This window comes from Ascaphus truei, chromosome 17 (assembly GCF_040206685.1).
Source record: "Ascaphus truei isolate aAscTru1 chromosome 17, aAscTru1.hap1, whole genome shotgun sequence".
NCBI classification, from domain to species: domain Eukaryota; kingdom Metazoa; phylum Chordata; class Amphibia; order Anura; family Ascaphidae; genus Ascaphus; species Ascaphus truei.
This window is the reverse complement of record NC_134499.1, coordinates 1,223,579-1,239,680: the sequence shown is the minus strand read 5'-3', so window position 1 is coordinate 1,239,680 and position 16,102 is coordinate 1,223,579. Positions and strand designations below refer to the sequence as shown.

General features: G+C 45.9%; 1 protein-coding gene across 2 annotated transcripts in view; it reads left to right on the top strand.

Annotated features, from left to right (window-relative positions):
- MAFF (MAF bZIP transcription factor F) overlaps window positions 1–16,102 on the top strand; it is a 143,416-nt gene that overhangs the window by 116,739 nt on the left and 10,575 nt on the right. The window contains exon 1 of one of the 2 annotated variants that reach the window (XM_075573695.1): window positions 14,444–14,610. The exons of the other annotated variant lie outside the window; for it this stretch is intronic. The gene's annotated coding sequence lies outside the window, so the exon portion shown is untranslated. Of the gene's footprint in view, window positions 1–14,443; window positions 14,611–16,102 lie in introns of those variants that run through there. 2 annotated transcript variants of the gene reach the window in all.

The window sequence follows — 16,102 nt, the reverse complement described above, 5'->3', positions numbered from 1 at the left end:
TAAAGACAATTATATGACTCAAATTATTGAGGAACCAACCAGGAGAGGGGCAATACTGGATTTGGTCATATCAAACAATGTAGAAGTAATAACAAATATTCAAGTCCTGGAACATTTGGGTAACAGTGATCATAACATGGTCTCATTTGAAATAAATTATCAAAAAATAGATTTCTTGGGTTCAACAAAGACCTTAAACTTTAGTAAGGCAGATTTTAATAAACTGAGGTCTAATCTAGTAGTAATACAATGGGATGATGTTTTTGCAGGGAAAAATGTAGAAGATAAATGGGCAGTCTTTAAAACATTGTTAGAAAAGCACACTTATCAGTGTATACCCTTGGGTAATAAGTATAAAAGAAATAAGTCAAAACCAATGTGGCTAAATAAACAGGTAGGGGAGGAAATGGACAAGAAGAGGAAGGCGTTTAGATTCTTTAAGTCAGAAGGGACGGAGACATTGTATCAGAATTATAAGGAATGTAACAAAAATTGCAAAAGGGCAATCAAATTAGCAAAAACGGATAATGAAAAAAGGATTGCAATAGAAAGTAAGGTCAACCCTAAAAAGTTCTTTAAGTACCTTAATAACAAAAAAATGAGAAAAGAAAATATAGGACCCTTTCAGTGTGAGATGGGTAGGCAGATTATTATTGGAGATAAGGAAAAAGCTGAGGTATTAAACAAATTCTTTACCTATGTGTTTACCAGGGAAGAATCAAGTTCAATAGTAGTGCCTGAATACAAAAAGGATGGGGGAGCACAGTAGTTGGAAACAGGCAGTGTTATAGAACTTGTAATTGCTCTTTAAGATGAAGAAGTTATATCCTGAGCACGTATGGTAGCTCAGGTATCTAATGTCTAATTGGAAGGATAGGCACACATGGGTGTATGTATGTTGGTGAGAAGGTGAAATAAAATAAAGGTATATATAACTTACACGGCCTTGTGTAAGCCCAGTCGCATCAGAGTTTCTTTGGGAGTCCCGTGTGCTTCTGACGAGGCTTTTCTTCTTGCGATACGAGTTCTTCTTCTTGATATGTGGGCCGCTTGCTTCGTTGGTTCACAGTGCCGCTCCAGGGGGATTTCCTCTCGTATAAACAGAAAGGAGGATAGGGTTAACACATATACATATATATACGTCAATGAGGGGGGGGGGGATGGTGTGTTTATGGACCACACAAGGCCGTGTAAGTTATATATACCTTTATTTTATTTCACCTTCTCACCAACATACATACACCCATGTGTGCCTATCCTTCCAATTAGACATTAGATACCTGAGCTACCATACGTGCTCAGGATATAACTTCTTCATCTTAAAGAGCAATTACAAGTTCTATAACACTGCCTGTTTCCAACTATTGTGCTCCCCCATCCTTTTTGTATTCATTACCTACAAGGGTCCTGGATAGATCCTGCTGGGGTTCCGAGTCACAAGAGGATACCACTTGAAAACCACTCACAGGCAGTATTACACCACTCTTTTTATACTTCCGCACATCAGATAAGCCACACAGAGATAGCGCCCGGGTACCTTCTCAAACAAACCTCAATAGTAGTGCCGCAGGAGGAAGCCACAACCTCCATATTAATGAACAATTGGTTAACTGAGGAAGAAGTTCATTAGCGACTTGAAAAAATTAAAGTAAATACGGCACCTGGCCCCGATGGCATACATCCAAGAGTTCTCAAGGAGTTAAGCTCAGTAATAGCCAAACCATTATATTTAATATTCAAGGACTCCATTTCCACAGGCTCTGTACACAAGATTGGCGTAAAGCAGATGTGGTGCCTATATTTAAAAAGGGAGCTAGATCACAACCAGGAAATTACAGACCTGTAAGCCTGACTTCAATAGTAGGGAAACTACTTGAAAGTTTAATACGGGATAATATTCAGGAATACCTTATGGAAAACAAAATTATTAGTAATAGTCAGCATGGATTTATGAAGGATAGATCTTGCCAAACTAACCTTATTTGTTTCTTTGAGGAGGTAAGTAGGAATTTAGACCAGGGTAATGCAATTGATGTGGTCTACTTAGATTTTGCAAAGGCTTTTGATACGGTTTCACACAAGAGGTTGGTGTACAAAATAAAGAACATTGGACTCAGTAATAATATATGCACCTGGATTGAAAACTGGTTAAAGGACAGACAACAGAGGGTTGTCATAAATGGAACTTTTTCAGGTTGGGCTAAAGTCGTGAGTGGAGTACCTCAGGGATCGGTACTGGGACCCCTGCTTTTTAACTTGTTTATTAATGACCTTGAGGTTGGGATAGAGAGCAAAGTCTCCATCTTTGCTGATGATACTAAATTGTGTAAGGTAATAGAATCAGAGCAGGATGTAATTTCTCTTCAGAATGACTTGGAGAGACTGGAAACGTGGGGAGGTAAATGACAAATGAGTTTTAATACAGATAAATCTAAGGTTATGCATTTGGGATGCAAGAATAAAAAGGCGACTTACAAATTAAATGGGGATAAATTGGGGGAATCCTTGATGGAGAAGGATTTAGGAGTGCTTGTAGACAGCAGGCTTAGCAATAGTGCCCAATGTCATGCAGTAGCTGCAAAGTCAAACAAGATCTTATCTTGCATTAAACGGGCAATGGATGGAAGGGAAGTAAACATAATTATGCCCCTTTACAAAGCACTAGTAAGACCACACCTTGAATATGGAGTACCATTTTGGGCACCACTCCTTAGAAAAGACATTATGGAACTAGAGAGAGTGCAGAGAAGAGCCACCAAATTAATAAAGGGGATGGACATTCTAACTTATGAGGAGAGGCTAGCTACTGCTGCGGCAGAGTTTATTCGAGCATTTGCCCGTTCTCTGCCGCAGCAGTAACCTGGCGCGCGCCGGAGGGTGCCGGGCGCACGCCGAAGCAGCGGAAGAGCGCCCTCCGATCGGGTCCGCCGGGTCCCCCGGAACTCCCTGCCGCCATCCCGCGATCGCGGGACACCAGGACTCCCTCGGGGAGCCCTGGACGCACGTGCAGGGGGCGCTGACACCCGATGACGTGTGACCGCGCATCGGTGACGCGCGGCAAGCCGAGGGAGTGCGGCTCGCAAGCCGGGACATTTCCCGGCTTGCGGAACTAGCCCTGCTCGATTTAAACGTGTCGGCAGTGTACATTAGATTTATTTACATTAGAAAAGAGGCGTCTAAGAGGGGATATGATAAGTATACAAGTATATACAAAAACTAGTAAGACCACACCTTGAATATTTTTTATTTATTTATTTATAAAATATTTTTACCAGGAAGTAATACATTGAGAGTTACTTCTCGTTTTCAAGTATGTCCTGGGCACAGAGTAAAACAAATAATACATGGTTACAAGTACATTGTGTAGAATAACCTCCTGTGGCGCTGAGGAAAGTTGATGGAATAGAGTCTTGTGCAGTAGTTTCTTCTTGTATAGATACCTCAGAGGGGGAGACAAGAGATAAACAAAAACACCACAATAGTGTTTTACCCTTGAGACAATATAAGACGTGGTGGTGAAGGTATAAAGAGCATTTAATGGTTAAAACAATTGTGTCTACAATTGATGTAAAACATGTACTGGGTTAATAAACAGTAGATGAACTCCTGTTGAATAAATGAAAAAGAGGCTTCCAAGCGCTTGTGCTTAGTGAAGCCGTGCTGCTCCGCCGATGGTAAAAACTGAAATCCTACTCACCGTCCTTGAGTAGGACATGTGCAGTGGTACGGGGTCTTTTGCCAGGGGTAGCCGCTTGCTGTGGGGTGCCGGACGTCCGTTTGGTGCGGGGAGATCTCCTGGTGTCCTCGTGGTCTCAATGCCAACAGAGTATTTTCCAAACGAATATATATTCCCTGACGAAGAAACCCGCGAATAGGAGTTTCGAAACGCGTAGGAAGGTTTGTGGCCATCCATGGACTCAGTAGCTGTGTACACCAGGCGGTGACGTCAGCAGAGGAGACGTTTGGAAAATACTCTGTTGGCATTGAGACCACGAGGACACCAGGAGATCTCCCCGCACCAAACGGACGTCCGGCACCCCACAGCAAGCGGCTACCCCTGGCAAAAGACCCCGTACCACTGCACATGTCCTACTCAAGGACGGTGAGTAGGATTACAGTTTTTACCATCGGCGGAGCAGCACGGCTTCACTAAGCACAAGCGCTTGGAAGCCTCTTTTTCATTTATTCAACAGGAGTTCATCTACTGTTTATTAACCCAGTACATGTTTTACATCAATTGTAGACACAATTGTTTTAACCATTAAATGCTCTTTATACCTTCACCACCAGGTCTTATATTGTCTCAAGGGTAATACACTATTGTGGTGTTTTTGTTTATCTCTTGTCTCCCCCTCTGAGGTATCTATACAAGAAGAAACTACTGCACAAGACTCTATTCCATCAACTTTCCTCAGCGCCACAGGAGGTTATTCTACACAATCTTCTAATCTGGTTGGAAGATACCAGATCAACCTCTCAGGCAGCTCAAGGACTACCTTCATCACAGACTGTATCACAGGTTTCGTTCCTCTGTTTGTATTATTGTATATTATTGATTACACTAGCGCTTATTTGCACTTATCATTTTACCACTATGGTTACAAGTACAGTTACATAAATGAGCAGGGTATACATTACAGGTATACCCCGCGTTAACGTACGCAATGGGACCGGAGCATGTATGTAAAGCGAAAATGTACTTAAAGTGAAGCACTGCCTTTTTTCCACTTATCAATGCATGTACTGTACTGTAATCATCATATACGTGCATAACTGATGTAAATAACGCATGTGTAACAGGCTCTATAGTCTCCCCGCTTGCGCACAGCTTCGGTACAGGTAGGGAGCCGGTATTGCTGTTCAGGGCGTGCTGACAGGCGCATGCGCGAGCTGCCGTTTGCCTATTGGGCGATATGTACTTACTCGCGAGTGTACTTAAAGTGAGTGTACTTAAAGTGGGGTATGCCTGTATATACAAGACATTGCGTGCACAGTTAAAGAAAATATATATTATGAGCGTATGAAACAGTTACAGGCCAGGTTAATATGTGAGACACCCTTAGATTTGAAAGAACTTAAACTGGTGGTGGATGTGAGGGTCTCTGGTAGGTTGTTCCAGTTTTGGGGTGCACGGTAGGAGAAGGAGGAACGTCCTGATACTTTGTTGAGCCTTGGGACCATGAACAGTCTTTTGGAGTCTGATCTCAGGTGATAAGTGCTGCAAGTGGTAGGGGTGAGGAGCTTGTTCAGGTAGCTGGGTAGCTTGCCCATGAAGAATTTAAAGGCAAGACAGGAAAGGTGAACTTTGCACCTAGACTCTAGTGTTGACCAATCTAGTTCTTTGAGCATTACGCAGTGATGTGTGTTGTAGTTGCATTGGAGAACAACACGACAAATTGAATTGTAGAGGGTGTCAAGTTTGCTAAGGTGGGTTTGAGGTGCCGAGCCATATACTATGTCTCCATAGTCAATAATTGGCATTAGCATCTGCTGTGCGATACGCTTTCTGACCAGGAGACTTAGGGAGGATTTGTTCCTGTAAAGTACCCCTAGTTTGGCATAGGTCTTGGTTGTCAGGGTATCAATGTGCATCCCGAATGTTAAGTGGGAGTCAAACCATAAGCCCAGGTATTTAAAACTAGTGACAGGTGTTAGGGTGGTGTTAGCGTTGGTTCTAATCAGGAGCTCAGTCACTGGGAGCTTTACAAATTTAGTCTTGGTCCCAAATACCATTGTTACAGTCTTGTCAGTGTTTAAAAACAGTTTGTTTTGGGAAATCCAATTTTCGAGTCTCAAAAAGTCAGACTGAAGTATGTGTTGAAGGTCAGAGAGGCTATGGCTGTGTGCATATAGGATTGTGTCATCTGCATACATGTGTATTGAGGCTTCCTTACAAGCTGTGGGAAGATCATTAATGAACACTGAGAAGAGTAGGGGCCCCAGAACAGAGCCTTGCGGGACACCACAGGTGATATCCAGGGGGTTGGAGTTAGAGCCTGAGATGGACACATGTTGGGATCTTTCTGATAGGTAGGACTGAAACCAGCTTAAAGCATGCTTCCCTATTCCAGAGCTCTGGAGTTTGTTAAGCAGGATAGCATGATCAACTGTGTCAAAAGCCTTTGCAAAATCTAGGAATACTGCACCAGTGAGTTGTCCCCGTTCCATTCCACATTGGATTTCATTGCAAACTTTTAGCAGGGTAGTTACGGTGGAGTGTTTGGGACGAAAGCCAGATTGGAATTGGCTAGGGAAATTTGTCTTGGTGTAGAAATCGCTTAATTGGGAGTGGACACATTTTTCCATGACTTTGTATAGAGTTGGGAGAAGTGAGATTGGCCTGTAGTTTGAGACAGTTTTTTTGTCCCCACTTTTGAAGATTGGGACAACTCTGGCAGTTTTCCAGGTCTTAGGGATATGGCCTGCAGACAGGATAGAGTTGACTATGGACGCAATTGGTTTGGCAATGGCTGTATGGAGTATAATTTTGGGCACCAATCCTAAGAAAAGACATTATGGAACTAGAGAGAGTGCAGAGAAGAGACACCAAATTAATAAAGGGGATGGACAATCTAACTTATGAGGAGAGGCTAGCTAAATTAGATTTATATACATTAGAAAAGAGGCGTCTAAGAGGGGATATGATAACTATATACAAATATATTCAGATTTTTACAAGTTTCCCACTATTTTAGGAAGCTGTCCCTGGGTAGGTCTTTCCCAGAGTGTTCTGTATTTGAAGAACTATTTAGAAAAATAAGTTATCAGTGGGGTCTTATCTCAATATTATACCAAGTTCTCACTTCTCAGGAATTTAAGGCCCCCTGCACACACCGTTATATGGATCAATGAGTCCATGATTTTCAGGTAGAGATTCCTTAGGAAGGCTGGCAAGCTATTTGGGTCAATGGAATGATTACATAATTATGCACAATTTCTAAAGAGAATATTTATAAAGTTATGTTCAGGTGGTATCTAACGCCTCAGGTTGAGGCAGAATTATCCAGAGACCACAAATCTTTGCTGGAGGGGTTGCGGCCGGGTCAGAGATATGGCCCATATCTGGTGGGTTTGCCCCAAAATACAGAGATTCTGGGAAATGTGCAGAATTTGCTGCGAGAAACTATTGGGATAAGAATCCCTATAGACCCGATTATAATGGTCCTTGGTAAGCCACTAGATAACTTAAACAAAAATAAATATAAATTATTGTTACATATCTTGACCGTGGCAAGATGTGCAAACGCAGGTGCCTGGAAAAAGCCCCAGCCCCTCTGAAGAAGAGAGATCATCTCGAGAGTAAATGAGGTACAATCTATGGAAAGACTAACAGCTTATGTGTGACATATGCTCTTTGATAAAGTGCGATTCCTCGCACGAAACATGTCAGAGTGTCAGGAATCGGCGTTCTCCTCGCTCCCCACACAGAGCACTCCCTCCCCGCAGGGAGCCCCTGGACACACAAAACAATCCTGCCTTACCGGCCTCCACGGCTCCTCGCCCCTGCGCCGTCACGGGATCACTCCCCACGGCGATTCCTCTGCTCAGCGCCGGGCGCGCCCACGCCCTCCTGCACGCACACCTGCACCATCCACTGGCTCGGTTCACACGCGTACACGAGTTACGGAGCACGCTCAGTCTGCACACTCTTATTCCCGGACCTCAGGCTCCGCCCCCGCACACTGCATGGGCATACTCAGGTTACTAACAAGACTCACCTGGCCTGTTATGCCTGCACCAATCTGCAGTGTCTCCCTGTAGCTCTTCCTGTCCCGCCTCCGTTCCTAATTGGACCTTCCTGCTTTATCTAGCTCCTCTCTGCTCTCAGTTTTTGCTCGACATAGTCTCTGTATGGAAGTACTTCTGGATTCTCTCAGTGTTTTCACAGGTTCTGACGCAGCTCGTACGACTACCCCCTCTGGCTCTCGATCTCGGCACTCCTTGGACAACGCTCACTCTGGTAACCCCTTGAACACGGCTTGGACTATGACCTATCTCCACTCTCCACTCCCTGACTTCGGCAAGGCATCATTCACTCTATCTCTACAACCGGTACCGGCAAGTATTGTCTACCTTACTACAGCTGGCCTGGCAACGCTTCATACCACACTCCGGACACGCTCCCTTTGCTGCGGGTGCGTGTATTACCACTTCCCCCTTCAGCTCAGGGGACGGGTCTGGTCTGCGGGCAGCACCGGCGTAACATTATGTCGAGCCCACAAGACGCAGACCAGACTGAACTTCAACAGTTTCTCTCCAATCTGCTTCAGCAAAACCAGGCCATGGCGGATCAAATTGTGGCACTTACACGCCAGGTCGCAGTACTCTCAGACAGGGTACCGACCGCGACCCCGCCAGATGTAAGCCCCCACTCCGCAAGCGCAGTTAGCAGCTCAGATGTAAGGATTCCTCCCCCCAAGCCTTATGCAGGTGAACCGCAAGATTGTAGGGGTTTCTTAAACCAGTGTGAGGTGCAGTTTGAAATGGCCCCCCATCTCTACAATACTGATCGCAAGAAGGTAGCCTACATTTATAACCTCCTCACTGGCAGTGCCCTGGCTTGGGCTTCCCCGGTTTGGGAGCGACGTTCTGACCTTACCCAAGATTACCCGGCATTTAAAGCCGAGTTTCAACGAGTATTCGATTCTCCCGCTTGTCGGGAGATGGCATCTGTTTCTCTCCTCCAGATCACTCAGGGACGGCGAATGGTGACGCAGTATGCTGTGGAATTCCGGACTCTAGCAGCCGAGACTAACTGGGGACAAGAGGCTCTCGTCTCCGTGTTCTGGCAAGGCCTGGCAGATCCCATCAAGGATGAACTCTCTCGTCAATCCAGGCCGGATCAATTGAAGGTCCTCATTGATTTGGCTGTCCGAGTGGATCAACGTATCCAGGTACGCCGCTCAGAGCGTCAGCGCACTCGCGTCCATAACTTTCAAGTTCCGTTCTCCAGTACTCCCAGCAACACTCCTGCTCCCCCAAGTGCTACCATACCTCTTCGTCCTGCACTGGAGTTGCCAGAGCCAATGCAATTGGGGTTACAACACATCCGCACACCGATACGGCAGTTCCGCCACGCCGGGGGATTGTGTTTCTACTGCGGATCCATGGAACATCTGGTTCGGGAGTATCCACTGCGTCCGGGAAACGGGAACACCCAGTGAGTACAGAGGGGCTCTCTCTGGGTGTAATGTCTCCATGTCCCCTTTCTAAATGTGAACTCCCTAAGAAACTTACGTTTCCAGTCTTCCTTTCAGGCGATAAGTTCAAGACTTCTACCGCCGCTTTCATTGACTCAGGAGCTGGAGGAAACTTTGTGGATCTTGAATTCGCCAGGTTAAACCGCATACCACTCGTGAGAAAGAAGGTTCCCATCGCACTCGCCGGTATCGATGGACGTCCTCTTACCCCGGCCCACATCTCCTTAGAGACGGCTCCCTTGCTTCTGTCCTCACATCTGCACAAGGAGATCTTAGTTCTCGATGCCATTCACGCTCCTGGGATACCCATCACCCTTGGTCTTCCTTGGCTACAGCTTAACAATCCTCTCATTGACTGGACTTCCTCTGCTCCCATTTCCTGGAGGCCGAGGTCAGACGAGACTCATCAACTGCTGGCCAATACCTCTGTTCTCGAAGTTATTCTACCTTCCGTTTACCATCAATTCCGGGACGTTTTCAATAAGGTACAGTCAGACCTCTTGCCGCCACACAGGACTTACGATTGTCCAATCGATCTAGTTCCTGGTTACTCCCTACCCAAGTCCAAGACCTACGCCTTGTTGTTACCAGAATGTCACGCTATGGATGAATATATCCAGGAGAATCTCAAGAAAGGCTTTATTCGTCACTCCAATTCCCCAGCAGGGGCTGGGTTTTTCTTCGTCAAGAAAAAGGACGGGTCGTTGAGGCCTTGCATCAACTACAGGGGTTTAAACCACATCACTATTAAAAATCGTTACCCCCTTCCCCTTATTACCGAACTGTTCGATAAATTACAGGGGGCCAAGATTTTTTCCAAGTTGGATCTACGTGGTGCCTATAACCTGGTGCGCATCAGGAAGGGGGATGAATGGAAGACGGCCTTCAACACGCGTAGTGGACACTACGAATATCTGGTAATGCCTTTCGGCTTATGTAATGCTCCCGCTGTCTTCCAGGATTTCATCAACGACGTCTTTCGTAAGGTACTCAATATTTTTGTTATTGTATACTTGGATGATATCCTGATTTGTTCCAAAGATCTCCAGGACCATATAGGCCACACCTCCTACGTCCTTTCCCGTCTCCGTGAACACCATTTGTACGCCAAACTGGAGAAGTGCACCTTTCATCAGACCTCTACTCCGTTCCTGGGGTATATCATTTCCGATGAGGGGTTTATGATGGACTCCGGTAAACTTCAAGCAGTCACTGAATGGCCAAGACCCAACTCTCTCAAGGCCATACAACGTTTTTTAGGGTTCGCTAATTACTATCGTAAGTTTATACAGAGTTTTTCCACCATTGTGGCACCCCTCACTGCGCTCACCAAAATAGGAGCTGATCCTTCTGCTTGGTCATCTGAGGCCATCTCCGCCTTCGAGACACTCAAGGAAGCCTTTATATCCGCACCTATTCTCCGTCATCCCAACATCGAACTTCCCTTCGTCCTGGAGGTCGACGCTTCTGATTGCGGCACTGGTGCCGTTCTTTCCCAGAGACCCACGCCCCAAGATAAGTTACATCCCTGTGCATATTTTTCCAAGAAGTTCTCGTCTGCCGAGAGGAACTATGACGTGGTTAACAGGGAACTTCTGGCCATGAAGATGGCTCTTCAAGACTGGAGACACCTGCTGGAGGGGTCGAAAGAGCCGTTTACTATTCTCACGGACCACAAGAACCTTCTTTACATAGAGAACGCTCGACGCCTTGGTCCACGACAGGCTCGTTGGGCTCTTTTTTTTTTTTCTCGATTCGATTTTCACCTGTCCTATATCCCCGGGACCAAGAACGTAAAGGCAGACGCACTCTCCCGAATACATTCTTCTGAAGAGAGGCCAGAGGAATCTTTGGAGACTATCCTTCCACATGAGAGGATTCTCGCCATGTCTTCTTTCAAGAATCTTGACAAGATTTTGCACTCCCAGAGACGCATTCCCAAGGACTTGGTCGTTCCCGACAACAAACTCTTTGTACCATCCAAATTTGTTCCAGAGGTCCTGTCTTGGGGTCACTCCTCTAAATCTGCAGGTCATCCAGGTTTTAAGAAGACTACTGATCTCATTCGTCGGAATTTCTGGTGGCCAAGGATGTCTCAAGATATTCTGGAATTTACCCGCGCATGCCCCACGTGCGCTCAAAGCAAGACTCTCCGTCAAAAGCCTCAGGGTTTTCTGTTACCCCTTCCAGTTCCCGACCGCCCCTGGTCCCACATTTCTATGGACTTCATCGTGGAGTTGCCCAGGTCCAGAGGAATGAACACTATCTTGGTGGTCATGGACAGGTTCTCGAAGATGTCCCTTGCTGATATCTTTACGGAGCAGATTTTCCGGATTCATGGGATCCCTTCGTTCATTGTTTCTGACAGAGGTTCTCAGTTCGTATCCAAATTTTGGAGAGCTTTCACGAAGAGATTGGGCATCTCTTCTTCTTTCTCTTCCGCCTATCATCCTCAGTCCAATGGACAAATGGAGAGAATCAATCAATCCCTGGAGAAGTACCTGAGATGTTTTATATCCGATTTCCAGGATGATTGGGCTCAACTCCTCTCTTGGGCAGAGTATGCCGTCAATTCTGCCAAAAACGAGTCCACCCGGGAGTCGCCCTTCTTTATAAATTATGGGTTCCACCCTCACTGTCTTCCCATCCCCAACAGTCCTTCTGGAGTACCAGCCGTAGATGAACGCATTTCTTCCCTCCAAACCGCATGGTCCAGGATTCAGTCTACCCTTCTCAACTCCTCCCGCAGATCGAAACTACAGGCGATCGTCGTCGTCGTTCGGCGCCCAGTTACAAACCAGGGGATTTGGTATGGCTATCCTCTAGGAATATCTACCTCAAGGTACCATCTCCTAAACTGGCACCTAAGTTCCTGGGTCCCTTCCCTATTTGTGAACAAATCAATCCCATGGCATTCCGGCTCCAACTACCACCCAGTATGAAGATTCCAAATGTCATTCATGTGTCCCTCTTAAAACCATTTATCTCCAGTCACTTCTTTCCGGATCAGACTCGTAAACCGGATCCCATTACTGTACAAAATAACGAGGAATACGAAGTTCACTCTCTTTTGGATTCTCGCCTATCCAGGGGTCAGCTCCAGTTCTTGGTGCAGTGGAAGGGCTTTGGCCCTGAAGAGAGATCCTGGGTACCTTCAAAGGACATTCATGCCCCGGCCCTTCTTAAGTCCTTCAGGAAAAAGTTTCCAGAGAAACCGTTCTTGGACCGTCTTGAGGCCGTTCCTGAAGAGCGGGGTACTGTCAGGAATCGGCGTTCTCCTCGCTCCCCACACAGAGCACTCCCTCCCCGCAGGGAGCCCCTGGACACACAAAACAATCCTGCCTTACCGGCCTCCACGGCTCCTCGCCCCTGCCGCCGTCGCGGGATCACTTCCCTCGGCGCTTCCTGTTGCTCAGCGCCGGGCGCGCCCACGCCCTCCTGCACGCACACCTGCACGCACACCTGCACCATCCACTGGCTCGGTTCACACGCGTACACGAGTTACGGAGCACGCTCAGTCTGCACACTCTTATTCCCGTCCCCCGGACCTCAGGCTCCGCCCCCGCACACTGCACGGGCATACTCAGGTTACTAACAAGACTCACCTGGCCTGTTATCCCTGCACCAATCTGCAGTGTCTCCCTGTCCCGCCTCCGTTCCTAATTGGACCTTCCTGCTTTATCTAGCTCCTCTCTGCTCTCAGTCTTTGCTCGACATAGTCTCTGTATGGAAGTACTTCTGGATTCTCTCAGTGTTTTCACAGGTTCTGACGCAGCTCGTACGACTACCCCCTCTGGCTCTCGATCTCGGCACTCCTTGGACAATGCTCACTCTTGAACACGGCTTGGACTACGACCTATCTCCACTCTCCACTCCCTGACTTCGGCAAGGCATCATTCACTCTATCTCTACAACCGGTACCGGCAAGTATTGTCTACCTTACTACACCTGGCCTGGCAACGCTTCATACCACACTCCGGACACGCTCCCTTTGCTGCGGGTGCGTGTATTACCACTTCCCCCTTCAGCTCAGGGGACGGGTCTTGTCTGCGGGAAGCACTGGCGTAACACAGAGTGAACGTTTTTTGCTGTTTAATGTGCCAATAAATGTATAGTTTGCTGATCTAGAGGATTCCCGGTCTGTTTCACTGACGTAGGCAGCTGCACCGCCTTCTTCTCTCCATTTGTTCTATGTAAGACATACTGTAACTCAAGAAATTTTCAAAAAGTTTGGGAGCCCTGGTACTCTAGGGGCAATAGGTGAATTTTTGAGTCACTACGGACTGAGGACTGTATTCTCTCTTTGAGAGCTGGTAATTCTGTGTTATTTGTGGAGTTGTGATGTCTGGCGTCGTTATAGTTTTGTATTTTTGATACCGGTGTTAAATTGGTGGTACCTACCTCCCACCCCCCTTTTCTCTATTTCTGTATCCCTTTCCCTATGATCTCTAAAAAATTTAATAAAAAATAAGTTACAAAAAAAAAAGAAATCCCACATGTCACTGGACTTACAGGAATAAATAAACATTTTAAATTCAATGGTACGATCCCCCCCCCCAAAAAAAAACTTCTTGTGAGGAATATAACCGTCCAATCTGCTAAACTAATCTAACGGTGCTAAAAGCAAATATTTGGCTGCCTTTTTCTTTGGGGCCTCTGAATGGGCAAATGATTATAAATCCACTGTTTTCTTTCCCCCTTTATTGCGCTCTGTCCTTATCAGAAGCCAATAAAGATAAGGGGAGGAGATTAGGTATTGAAGATTACTTGAAATGTCGTTTTACCTGGTCTGTAACACCTACCTAATAAAAAATGTTTGAAAAAAAAAAAGATAAGGGGAGGAGGTGAGGTGGGGGCTCTGCCTGTGCAAACTCTTGTTGGTCAGACCGTGACATCACATCACACTAAAGGGAGCAGCCGGAGGAAATCAAACCCCTCCCAAGTCTCCGCTCACCGGGTTTACAAACCAACCACTTAGATTGCAAGCTCTTTGGGGCAGGGACTTATGTTGTCATGTTCCTCTTTTAGTCACTGTTTGCCCTTTATTGACATTGTGTTGTCATTTTGTAAAGTGCTGTGTACACTGTTGGCAGTATATCAACACAATGACACCTCCAATCGAATGATAACATACATACTGGGAGGGGAATGCCCCTTTAAGCCTAAACCCCGCCCTTGCTGGAAACCACAATGACGTCTTTGCCCACACCCCTCATCATGTGACTGCCCTGAGCCCCTCCCCCCTCCCCTGGAGGATGACGTCAGTGCATGACTGTGTTTTTATGAATGAAAGGAATCTGTGAGTGAGTAATTCCAGGAAACAGTAACAATTACAACTCAGCAGATCTGAGCTTCTCCCTGCAGCAGCCAGGATCGCAGCACCCCAGGGAGCCCCCAGTGTGCCCAGCAGGTAAGGGGGACCCCCTTATGTGTTCCTCTCCCCACCCTGAGCAGGCTGGGAAACCCCAATAACAGGGGGAGGGGGGAGTCTTAATAACAGGGGGGATTGGGATGGCCCTATAGCAGGCATGTTTATGGTGTGGCAACAAGGAAGCAGGTCTTTGTATGGTGGGGCAGTAGGGACACAGCGGGGTGAGGCATTGCCCTCCTAAGCTGTGGATAGACCTGCAGATCCCTATAATAAACCCTATTGTTATTTTATTTATGGTAAGCGGGCCCTACGGGGGCGGTGGAGCTCCTCTGCGGCTTGGCATTGGGTCGCCGGCCTCTCTTGGCAGAGGACGTGTTGTTAACCATTGGATGTTCAAAACAGTAGAGCTACTTTCTTATTTCCCCCCACTGTTTTTATTTACAGGCCTTCGTTGTTAATGAAAAGGGGTTTATTAGGACTGTGACCGTCTGTGGAATTGTAAACGTCTAAAAAATATTTCTTTTTTTCCCAAAAGTGTTTGCGCTTTATGGTATCGCTCCTTTTTATTGTTGTTTTTCATTTTTTTACGGTGATGGTTAAAGGCCTCGCTGTTTTCTTTCTCTCTGTTTTCTGGGCAAAGAAAATTGATGTTGCGGATATTCTTAGCGCATTAGCATGTAACTACAAAGTACATATAATATATGAATACGATTAGTGTGTGTGTGTGTATATATATATATATATATTATGCCTGTATGTACAGTATATATATTTGTATGTGTGTGATTATATCTATTTGTGTGCGTGTGTGTATTTACTTATATTTATTTTTACGTATAAAATGTGTTACCAGGAAGTAATACATTGAGTTACCTCTCGTTTTCACGTATGTCCTGGGCACAGAGGTACGATGACAATACATGTTTACATTAAATGAAGAGAGGTTATATAGATATTTGATGGACAGTTAGAGATAATATATGTGTACACATATATATGTTATGTATAGGACAGATATAAAGCATAGTTGGTGCTAGCAAAGTTGTGCTACATTGATTTGTGTGTGTATGTGTTAGTGCAGTTGCGATAGCGCAGAATAAATTAGTTCTTCAGTATTAGGTGATACTTTTTTATTTGGACTAACAATGTATGTCATAGGACAAGCTTTCGAGAGTTCTCCTCTCTTGCCGACCGGAGGAAGAGAGGACAACTCTTGAAAGCTTGTCCTATGACAAATAGTTAGTCCAAATAAAAAAGGTATCACCTAATACTGAAAAGATATATACACACACACACACACACACACACACACACACACACACACACACACACACACACACACACACACACACACACACACACACACACACACACACACACACACACACACACACACACAATGTGGGCTGAAGAGCTGGCAATCGGGACAGGTTAACCTCATTGCTACCAGAATGACCAGGACATACGTGAAAACGACAGGTAATTCTCAATGTATTACGTCCTGATGAAACATTTTTATAAATAAAAATGA